The sequence below is a fragment of the Muscardinus avellanarius genome (genome assembly GCF_963383645.1).
Source record: "Muscardinus avellanarius genome assembly, chromosome: 9".
In the NCBI taxonomy this organism is placed as follows: domain Eukaryota; kingdom Metazoa; phylum Chordata; class Mammalia; order Rodentia; family Gliridae; genus Muscardinus; species Muscardinus avellanarius.
The window spans coordinates 90,086,401-90,098,065 of NC_137795.1; positions in this window are offsets into that span (position 1 = coordinate 90,086,401).

An 11,665-nucleotide genomic window follows, 5' to 3' on the forward strand; every position below is an offset into this window, starting at 1 on the left:
AGCCCTATTTTATTTTGTATTCTTGTTGTTGTTGTTGTTGTTGTTGTTGTTGTTGAAATAGGATCTAAGTTGCTGATGGCCTCACTAAGTCCTGAGGCTGGCCACGCTCCTATGATCCTCCTGTCTTGGCCTCCCAAGTAGTGGGATCACAAGAGGGCACCACTACTTCTGGCTCCTTCCTAAATTTTATTTTGAGATGGTTTGGCTGAGTTGCTCAGTCTGGCCTTGAACTTGCAATCTTCCTGCCTCAGCCTCCTAAGTAGCTGGGATTACAGGTGTGGGCCACTGCACTGGCCTGTCCTGGATTTTACATTTTCAAATGTAGAAAAGATTCTTTAGTGAGAACAGCAAAGCCTAAAATATTTACTCTTTAGCCCCTTCTGGAAAACGTTGGCTGGCCCCTGGACAGGGAGGGCATCTGGGACCTTTTGCCTTGCCTCCACACCTCAGGGACTTCACAAGCTCCTCACAGGGCTGTGTGGGAGCTTTGTGACCCTAGGGTTTAGGGCTGGCAGTAGCTGCACCCCATCGCCTACAGGTGCCCTTGCTCCTCAGAACAGGAAGCGATTTCTCCAAGATGGCCATCTGACTGGGAGCAGTTCTGGGTCTGTGGTACTGGGTACCTCATGGTGGTCAGTACCTGGATTCTGGGTGACCAGATCCCCAGCTCTAGGAGGAGGGAGAGCTGTGGGCCTGGGGGTCAGACATGTCACTGGACAATCCCCCTGCCCAGAGATTAAGCAGACAGCTGGTACTGGGGCTCTCTTTGCAGGTAGACGGACTCGCAGGAAGGCAGGTGGGTGTCCTGCAGTTGAGACAGGCCAGCTGGGTGCCTGAGTGCATTGGTGATAGAAAGCCTATACAATAGCTTAACTAGGGAGATATGGTGAGTGGTTTCCTGCCCAGGGTGGGAAATCCCATGTGGGACTCCCCCCCCACCCCGCCCCAGTACTGGGGATGGAACTCAGAGGCATTCTACCTCCTAGCTACACCCCTAGCCCTATTTTTTATTCTTTATTTTGAAACAGGGTCTCACTGAGTTGCAAAGGGCCTCACTAAGTAGCCGAGGCTATCCGTGAACCACGATCCTCCTGCTTCAGCCTCCCGAATGCTGGGATTAGAAGCCTGCGCCACCACGCCCGGCTTCCATGTGATTGAACCCAGGGGTATCCCAACACAGAGTTACACCCCAGCACTTTTTTTTTTTTTTTGGTGGTACTAGGGATGGAACCCTTCTACCTCTGGGCTACACTCCCAGACCTATTTTATATTTTTATTTGGAAACAGGGTCTCTTAAACCAGCGAGGCTGGCTTCGAACCTGCGCAGTCCTCCTGTCTTCGCCTCCCAAGCGCGGGGATTACAAGCGTGCGCCACCACGCCTGGTGTTTCCACCAAAAATCCTGGTGGGATTTTTGAATGAGAAAGTACGTTTGGAACTCCTCTAGAACAACATTGACTGGCCTTTTGGTGGGTCACTGTTTTCTTGGTTTTCAATATTCAATTTCCTCCGAAAGTACCTCTTTGGCATATTTCTGGAAGGTGGGCTAAGCCTGTGTTTTAGTTAATGGAGTCACATTTTGAGTGTCCTGGGGGAAGTGCAATTTTAAGAACCAGTGGTAAATCCTCTTGTTAATCAAAGAATACTACGTGAACGATGATGCTCCCGTTTTCCTGTTGCTTTAAAGATTACATTTGATATATTTATTTCCATAAAGCACCCAAAGGGGGCTTTTGGAGATTAAACATGATTTAGTTTGGGAGTTTTATTTGCGAATATTAGAGCACCTCATGGATCTCTGGAGCCCCTCAGGGTGGTCCCTGCCAGAAGTGGGAATTAAGGCCTTTAATGAGAAAGGGATTGGGGACCAGGATCAGGTTTCCTGCCACCTCTCCACCTGCCTTGGCAGGTTAACTCCTTCCTGTCTTACCCAACAGCTCACACACCACTGTTTGAGGGCTTTCCTAAGCTTTATTTGTGTCTGTGTGGTGAAGTGCATACAGCCTAGCATCTGCCATTTTCATGGTTTTTGAGTGTCTGGTTTCGGGGCATCAGGTGTATCCACAGAATCACACAACCATCACCACCATCCATGTCAGGGGCTTTTTCAGATCTCCCCCAAATGAAAACTGTACCTGTTAAAAGACAGCTTCCCACTCCATAGCCCCATTAATTTAATTTTTGACACACCATGGAAGGTTTTTTTTTAGACTTTTGTGTGGTATACTTAAAAAAAAAAATATATATATATATATATATATATATTTTTTTTCTTTTTGTGTGTGTGGTATGAAACCCAGGGGCATTCTACCTCTGAGCTACACCCCCAGCCCTATTTTTGATTCTTTATTTTGAAACAGGGTCTCACTGAGTTGCAAAGGACCTTGCTAAGTAACTAAGGCTGTCTGTGAACTGCGATCCTCCTGTCTCAGCCTTGCGAATGCTGGGATTACAAGTGTGCGCCACCACGCCCGACCTATAAAAAATAAAATCTATTTCAAAAGAAGAGTGGAGCCAGGTGTGGTGGCGCACACTTGTAATCCTAGCACTGGGAGGCTGAAACAGGAGGATTACAGTTTAAGGACAGTCTCAGCTACTTAGGCCATTTGCCCTTTTAATTTTTGTGTGTGTGTGTGTGTGTGGGGGGGTACTGGGGGTGGAACCCAGGGGCTTTTCTGCCTCTGGGCTATACTCCCAGACCTATTTTATACTTTATTTGGAAACAGGGTCTCACTAAGTTGCTGAGAGCCTCACTAATTAGCTGAGGCTGGCTTTGAACCTGCGCAATCCTCCTGTATCAGCCTCCCAAGCACGGGGATTTTTTGTTCGTTTTGAAAGAGGATCGTGGTTTGTGGACAGCCTCAGCTACTTAGTGAGGCCATTTGCAACTCAGTGAGACCTTATTTCAAAATAAAGAATAAAAAATAGGTCTGAGGTATAGCTTGGAGGTAGAATGCCCTTGGGTTCCATCCCCAATATCGAAAAAAAAAAAAAAGTTCTCAATGTAACTTATTTATTTTTTATTTTTTCCAGTACTGGGCATGGAACCCAGGGGCATTCTACCTCCAAGCTATACCCCCAGTCCTATTTTTTATTCTTTCTTTTGAAACAAGGTCTCACTAAGTTGCAGAGGTCTTCACTAAGTAGGTGAGGCTAGCCACGAACCTGTGATCCTCCTGTCTCAGTCTCCCAAGTACTGGGATTACAAGCATGTGCCACTACACCTGGTTTAATTTTTTTTTTTTTTTTTTTTTGGTGGTACTGGGGTTCCTGGAAACCCTTCTACCTCCGGGCTATGCTCCCAGACCTATTTTTATACTTTTTTTTTGGAAACAGGGTCTCTTAAGCCAGCGTGGCTGGCTTCAAACCTGCGCAATCCTCCTGTCTCTGCCTCCCAAGAACGGGGATTACAAGCATGCACCACCACACTTGGCCCACCTGGTTTAATTTTTAATTTTATTTTAAAGAGACAGGGTAACTATGCTATGCAGACTGGCTTCAAATTCTTAGGCTTAAGGGATCCTCTTGCCTTAGCCTCTCAAATGCTAGGATTACGGACATGCCTCGCTAAAAATTCTTAATTTTAATGGTTATTTTTAACTATCTTTTTTGTTATGGAAATTCTTATTTTTTTGTTTGTTTGTTTTACGGGTCTCGGGGTGGAACCCAGGGGTATTTGACCTCCGAGCTATACCCCCTGCCCTGTGTTTTATTCTTTTATTTTTTGAAACAGGGTCTCACTGAGTTGCAGAGGGCCTCACTAAGTAGCTGAGGCTGTCCGCGAACCGCGATCCTCAGGTCTCAACCTCCCGAATGCTGGGATTACAAGTGTGCGCCACCACGCCCGGCTCTTACAGTTTTTATTTTTTTCCCTTTCATGTCTTGCTTGTAAGAACTATTTCCTACTCCAATGTCATAAAAATATCCTATAGGTCTTCAAAGTGTTTTATATTTTTACATTTCACATTTAAAAAACAATCTACCTGGAATTGATTTTTATGTGTGGAGTGATAGGAATTTCATTTCTTTTCCCTGGACAGATCTATAATTGTCCCAGCTCCACACTGATCTGCTCTGCCAAGTCTGAAAAGATGAAGTTTCTGTATATGCTTGGGTTTGTTTCTGTACTATGATCTATTTGCATCTCTACAATATTACATTGTCTCAATAATTATAGCTTTCTAATACCTTTTAATGCCTGCTATAGAGAGTTCGCCCACTTTCTTTTTCAAGGTTGACTTGATTTTTTTTTTAAGGATCTTTGTTTCACTTTTATCAGCCTGTGAAGTTTTGTGATACCGTTAGGCTTCTGGTTTGAATTACATCAAATGTCTGGATCTATTTGGGGTGAATGAATAATATGCCGTTGGAGTTTTAAAAAGATCTTAGACTACAGAATATCTTTAGATTTGTTTAGAACTTTAGCATTTCTCAGTAACATTGTATAATTGTCTCCAGGAGGCACTACACATTATTTGTTAGAAGTATTCCTGGTTATGTTAAGATATTAAATATTCTTGGGAAATTGGAAGTAGTATTATTAGATAGTGATCTATTTATTTATTCTTATTTATTGATTTATTTTTTTGAAACCGGGCCTCACTGAGTTGCAGAGTGTCTCACTAAGTAGCTGAGGCTGGCCTCGAACTGCAATCCTCTGGTCTCAGCCTTCCGAATGCTGGGATTACAAGCGTGTGCCACCACGCCCAGCTTCTATTTATTTATTTTTAATTTTTTTGTGGCACTCTGGGGATGGAACCCAGGGGCATTCTACCTCGGGGATACACCGCCAGTCCTATGTTTTAGTCTTTATTTTGAAACAGGGTCTCACTATGTTGCAGAGGGCCTCACTAAGTAGCTGAGGCTGGCTGTGAACCTGTAGAAATGTCCTCCTGTCTCAGCCTCCCAAATACTGGGATTACAAGCGTGTGCCACTACACTCGGCTCTGATCTTTATATTTCTAATAATGTCTTTTGCCTTAAAGTTTATTTTAATAAAGCTACAGATACTCTGTGTGTGTGTGTGTGTGTGTGTGTGTGTGTGTGTGTGTGGTGTGTATTTGTGTGCATGAGTGTTACTAGGAACTGAACCCAGGACATTTTACCTGTAAACTAGACCCCCACCACTTTTTAAATTTTTATTTTGAGACAAGGTCTCACTAAGTAACCACACAATGGTCTTGAACCTGCAGTCCTCCTCCCTCATCCTGCCAACGTCTGAGATTATAGGTATGTACCACATCCCTGGCAGGTACTTATTTTCTTTCTTTCTTTCTCTTTCTTTCTTTCTTTCTTTCTTTCTTTCTTTCTTTCTTTCTTTCTCTTCCTTTCTTTCTGTACTGGGGATGGAATCCAGGGGCATTCTACCTCCAAGCTATACCCTCAGCCCTATTTTAAATTTTTTATTTTGAATAAAGGGTTTCACTGAGTTGCAAAGGGGCTCACTAAGTGGCTGAGGCTGTCCACAAACCGTGATCCTCCTGTCTCAGCCTCCCGAATGCTGGGATTACAAGCGTGCACCACCACGCCCAGCCGGAACTTTCTTTTATTAGCATTTACCTGGAATATCTTTTCTCCATCTTCAACTTTTAGTTTCTCTTTGTTCTTTTTTTTTTTTTTTTTTTTTTTTTTCAGTACTGAGGGTGGAACCCAGGGGCATTCTACCTCCAAGCCACATCCCCTGCCCTGTTTTTTTTTTTTTTTTTTTTTTTGGTGGTGGTGGTACTGGGGTTCCTGGAAACCCTTCTACCTCTGGGCTACACTCCCAGAACTATTTTTACACTTTTTATTTGGAAACAGGGTCTCTTAAGCCAGTGAGGCTGGCTTCAAACCTGCTTGATCCTCCTGTCTCCGCCTCCCAAGCACGGGGATTACAAGCGTGCGCCACCACGCCTGGACCCCCTGCCCTATTTTTATTCTTCATTTTGAAACAGGATATCGCTGAGTTGCAGAGGGCCTCACTAGGTAGCTGAGGCTGTTTGCAAACCATGATCCTCTTGTTTCAGCCTCTCAAATGCTGGGATTACAAGTGCCATCCCACTCCCCACACTGTTCTTATGTTTTAGTAGAGTCTCTTGTGTATACAATCGTTAAGTTGTTTTTCTTTTTGTACTGGGGGTGGAACCCAGGGGCTTTCTACCTCCGGGCTATACTCCCAGACCTATTTTGTATTTTATTTGGAAACAGGGTCTCACAAGTTGCTGAGAGCCTCAGTAGCTGAGGCTGGCTTCGAACCTGTGTGATCCTCCTGTCTCAGCCTCCCAGGCGCGGGGATTACAAGTGTGAGGCACCACGCCTGGCTCAATAGTTAAGTTTAACAAAATTGATAATGATCATTTTTGTCTTTTGCTAGAGAGTTATATTAATTTACATTTAGTATTACTGAAAACACATGTTTAGGTAAGTTTCTTTTTTTTTTATGTTCTTTCAATTTGTTCCCCCCCCCTTTTTTTTTTTGTACCGAGGATTGAATCCAAAGACATTCTACCTCTAAGGTATACTACTGTCCTTTTTTATTTTGAAGTAGGGTCTTGCTAAATTCCTGAGGCTGGCCTCAAACTTGAAGTCTTTCTGTCTCAGCCTCACAAGTACTGGGATTCTAGGTGTTTGCCACCAGAGCGGTACTGGGGTTCCTGGAAACCCTTCTACCTCCGGGCTATATTCCCAGACCTATTTTTACATTTTTATTTGGAAACAGGGTCTCCTTAGCCAGCGCGCGAGGCTGGCTTCGAACCTGCGCGATCCTCCTGTCTCTGCCTCCCAAGAGCGGGGATTACAAGCGTGCGCCACCACGCCTGGCTCTTTTTTTTTTTTTTTTTTTTAATTTCTCTTTTGCTGGGAGTGTCCGTCAGTCACTGAGTGTGTGCTTAACATTCACAAGACAGTGGGTTCAACCCCCAGCACCAAAATGAAAGAAAACTAAATAATTCATTTTTTTTTTTAATCTTTCAAGCCGGGCTTGGTGGATCACACTTGTAATCCCAGTACTTGGGAGGCTGAGACAGGAGGATCGCAGGTTTGAAGCCAGCCTCAGCAGCTTAAAGAGGCTCTCAGCAACTTAGTGAGAGCCTGTTTCTAAATAAAATTAAAATAGGTCTGGAGGTGTAGCCTGGAGGTAGAAGGCCCCAGGACCACAAAAAACAAAACAAACAAAACAAATAAACCCTTAGGTTCTCACCTTCTTTTGGTTTAATTTCCCCTCTTTTTTCCTCTCTCTTTCCCTTTTTTTTGAAGCTCATATGCTATATCTATTCTTTTAGTTGTTCTGCTTATTTGAACATGCATGCTTACCAAAGTCTAAAAAATTATCAGTACCAAGCCTTTCTTCCATCAATTTCAGGACCTTAAAATACTTTCACGTTGATTACCTATTTGCAAATAATATGCTATTGTTGCTTAGGACTTAAAATTTTGATGTCCAATTGTTCAGAGGAAAATATTCCCTGAGAATTCAAAACCACAAGTAAGACTCACCTGAGTTTCGGGTCTACACTTATGCTAATTATGGAGTCTAAAAAAATTAAATAATTTAATTTGGAGTGGTCTCAGGTTGGCAGTGGCCCCTTGGCAATTCCAAAAAATAAATGCCAAGTCATCTCTGGGGAGACTCAATTTCAACCCAGGTCTCTAAGGATTTCCACAGCTAAATGTCTAAAGAAAATAACCGGTGCCGGGCATGGTGGCGCACGCTTGTAATCCCAGCTCTTGGGAGGCTGAGACAGGAGGATCGCGCAGGTTCGAAGCCAGCCTCAGCTACTTAGTGAGGCTCTCAGCAACTTAGTGAGACTCTGTTTCCAAATAAAGTATAAAATAGGTCTGGGAGTGTAGCCGGAGGTAGAAAGCCCCTGACTTCCACCCCCAGTACCACACACACACACACACACACACACACACACACACACACAAACAAAAAGAAAATAACTCGTTCACAGATAAATGGCATGTATGCTCATGTGCACTAGCACATACGTGCACACACACACACAACAAAAGAACAATGCACCATGAGTGAGAACCAGCAGACACAATACCCAGCAGGAGAAGACTTAGTCTTCTACAGTCTTTGGGTATCATATTTATGGCATAGAACATAAAATATGTTTTGTAAGTGTAAAGAAACAAAACAAGAACAAACAAGAAGTTCCAAAATAGGTTAAAAAATTTGAGTACTTTGGGCTTGGAAAAGAACCCAATAGAACTTCTAAATATGAAAAAAATACCATATTGTGTTGACTATAAAACAGGATTGATTATCAGAAACACCATACTTCTATGTGCCATCAAAAGACTTGCCACTTATCATTACAAGATGCCACAGATTGGATGATGCACCCTGATTTCAGAGGTGTTAAAATGAAAAAAAAGAAAAGAAAATTGTTTCAGAATCAATGCACAGTGGCAACTGAAATTTAAAACTTAGCGTATCAATTAAATTGCAGATTAAATTCAGCTGATGAGAAAATCAGTTAAATGGAATAAAAAAAAACCCAAATATTTGATACAAATAAATTATCCAGAGTATAACTCAAAGAGACAAGAAGATGGAAATATAATGGCTGGCTTGAGTCTTGGAGGCCAGTGTGTGAGGCCTCACATCTATCTGATCAAAAGTTCCAGATGAAGGTAATGGAGAGTTTAAGCATAATAATGGCAGAGAAATTTTGAAAATGATGGAAAGAGAGCAATACCCAAATAGAGGCAACCAAATGATCCTTGGGCAGCATAGAACAAAAGAAATCTAGACCTAGACTATTATGTATCTGAAGAATACATGATAATGAGGCTGCAGCACATCAAAGACAGAGGGATGTTCAAAGCACCTGGGAATGGAAAAGAGACGCCGTCCTTGGGAACACAGAGTGGACCAAATGATGAGCTGCATGAACGGGAGCCGGAAGACTGTGGGATGGGACTTTCAATGTGCTGAGATAAAAAGCAATAATCAACCTAGAAATTACACTGAGGAAAGCTCTTCCAAGGATGAGAGCAAAATAAAGAAGTTTTAAGTAAATAAAAACAGAGACTTTTGCTTAAGGAAAGTTTAAAAAGAGAGACTTCAAACTGGCCGTGGTGGCACACACCTGTAATCCCAGTACTAGGAAGGCTGAGTCAGGAGGATTGCAGGTTCAAGCCAGTGTGCAGTAAGTATGTTTCAAAATAACAAATACCATGAGCTGGTGGAGTAGCTCAGTGGTAAAGTGGCCCTGGGTTCAATCCAGAGAGGGAGAGAGGGAGAGGGAGAGGGAGAGGGAGAGCAAGACGAGAGCGAAAGGGAGGGAGAGAGGGAGGGAGAGAGGGAGGGAGAGAGAGGGAGAAACATACACACATGGAGGGAGAAAGGGAGGGACAGAGAGATCGAACAGACGGAAAATGATCCTAGATATGAGATGCATCTGCTAGGAAGAAGATCAAGGATTCCAAGGTTCTTAGAAATCCTCAGAAGAAGGGTTGCTTACTCTCAGGGGTCTGTCTGGCTTTTATGATTTTTGGGGGGATCTGTAAATATTTTTGTATCAATCCAGTAATGCATTTAAAAAGTTTTTATGAGCACATGCCTATAATCCAGTACTTAAGAAGCAGAGACAGGAAAGTCACAGGTCCAAGGCTAGCCTCTGCAACTCAGCAAGACTCCATTTCAAAATTTAAAAATAAAACTAAATAGGGGCTGGAAGCCATGTGTGATGGCGCACGCTTGTAATCCCCGTGCTTGGGAGGCAGAGACAGGAGGATCGCACAGGTTCGAAGCCAGCCGCGCTGGCTTAAGAGACCCTGTTTCCAAATAAAAATATAAAAAATAGGTCTGGGAGTGTAGCCCGGAGGTAGAAGGGCTTCCAGGAACCCCAGTACCACAAAATAAAATAAATAAATAAATAAATAAATAAATAAATAAATAAATAGGGGCTGGAAGTCTAGCTCAAAGGTAAAATGCCAATGAGTTCAATACCCAGTATCAAAAGCATATAAATAAGTAATTGTTGTGGCCAGGTGTGGTGGCACGTGCCTGTAATCCCAGTAGTTGGAAGGATGAGTTGGGAGGATCACAGGTTCAAAGCCAACCTCAGCCACTTAGCAAGGCTCTCAGCAATTTAGCAAGACCCTGTTTCCAAGTTAAAAAAAAAAAGGGGGGCTGGGAATCTAGTTCAGAGCTAGGATGCCCTTGGGTTCCATTCCCAGCACCACCCCCAACACACACACACACACACACACACACACACACACACACACAATAAATGCCATTAAAATCATTTATCCTGCATTAGAGTTGCTTCATTGGGAGCAGAATGGTTGCGGTGTCTAAGCTGCCCACTTGCAGGGAATGAAATTCCTTGAACAAAATTTCTTTAGGGAAAATGTCGGTCCACGTAGAGTGCATGTTTCCTATCCACAGGGTGCAACATACCCCCAACTCTGCTTTCACAGTCACCTACATATTCTTTGGCTACTTACCCCACTAGAAACACAAGAGCCAGGGCTGTGGTCTCTATTTTACTCCCAGACCTCAGCAAGTGTCTGGCACATGTAGGTGCTCAGTAGACCTTTATTGAGTAAATGATGAGTAACTGTGAGTGAGATCCCGACGTGAAGGACGAGGTCAAGAACAGCGATGATCTCAGCTGCAAACTCAGCTCTAAACGTGGTGCACGAGGGTGGGTGAATTCCCATGGAACTCTGCCAGCCAGTATGGTACCCACTCACCACATGCGGCTACTTAAATAACCAGCATCCCCGGAAAGATTCACTTCCTCGGCCACACTGGCCACAAGTCACTACGTGGCCGGTGGCCATCCTATTGGTCACTGCGGACATAGAACTTTCCATTATTGCAGACAGTTCTGTTGGAAGGGCTGCCGTGGAATTCTCAAGAATTCCTAACTGCTCCCTGCCCCCTCTCTCTTGCTCTCCTCCTCCTGCTCTCTCTTTTGCCCCTCTCTCCCCCATCTCTAAACCAAGCACAGGGATAGCTGTCTCATTGTTAGTGACTTAAAATGCTGCTTTTGAACAAGAAGATGCCGGGTGCTCGGTGACTAGCACCGTTCCCACTTCTTTTCAATCCCTGAGCTATTGTCTACCAGCACACTCTTTATTCCCATTGCCACTAAAGCTGCAAGTTTGTTGGGTGGAAGGCATAATTGCTTTCTTTTCTAGGTCCTTAACCCCTTTGCTAATGCTACTGTCTAAGAGTCCCCAAAGCCGGGGTTCTAGGAGAGCTTGGTGCATCTGAACAGCTGACCCATAAAATAATTGAGTAGGGCAGGCAGGGTGGGGAGCAGGGCGCTCTGTCAATAGAAGGGCCCCCCTCTCTGCACACATGGCCCGTTAATTGGCCATTCTGGGAAAGTATGGACGGGGAGGGGGCCTTCTGAGAATCTCCGGCGACAGTTAAGTGGCCTTTTGTCTGTCCTCTGCGGAACGACTTTGTCGGACTGAGCCTCTGCCTTTCCTGTGGATCTCTGTTGAGATTGATCACCTGCCCTTCAGGCCTCATCTTTGGTTTATCCCTCCAACATGACTGCTTTGTGGGCTGGCCTCCGCTTCAGTCCTGTTCCTCCCAGCCCGTGAAGGAGGACTGTGCGGGGGGCTTCAGCGAGCCAGAGAAGCAGACTCAACTGTGTGTCCAGAGCTGTGATGATGACCACGGGGGTCTTCACATTTAGCAGGAAACACGC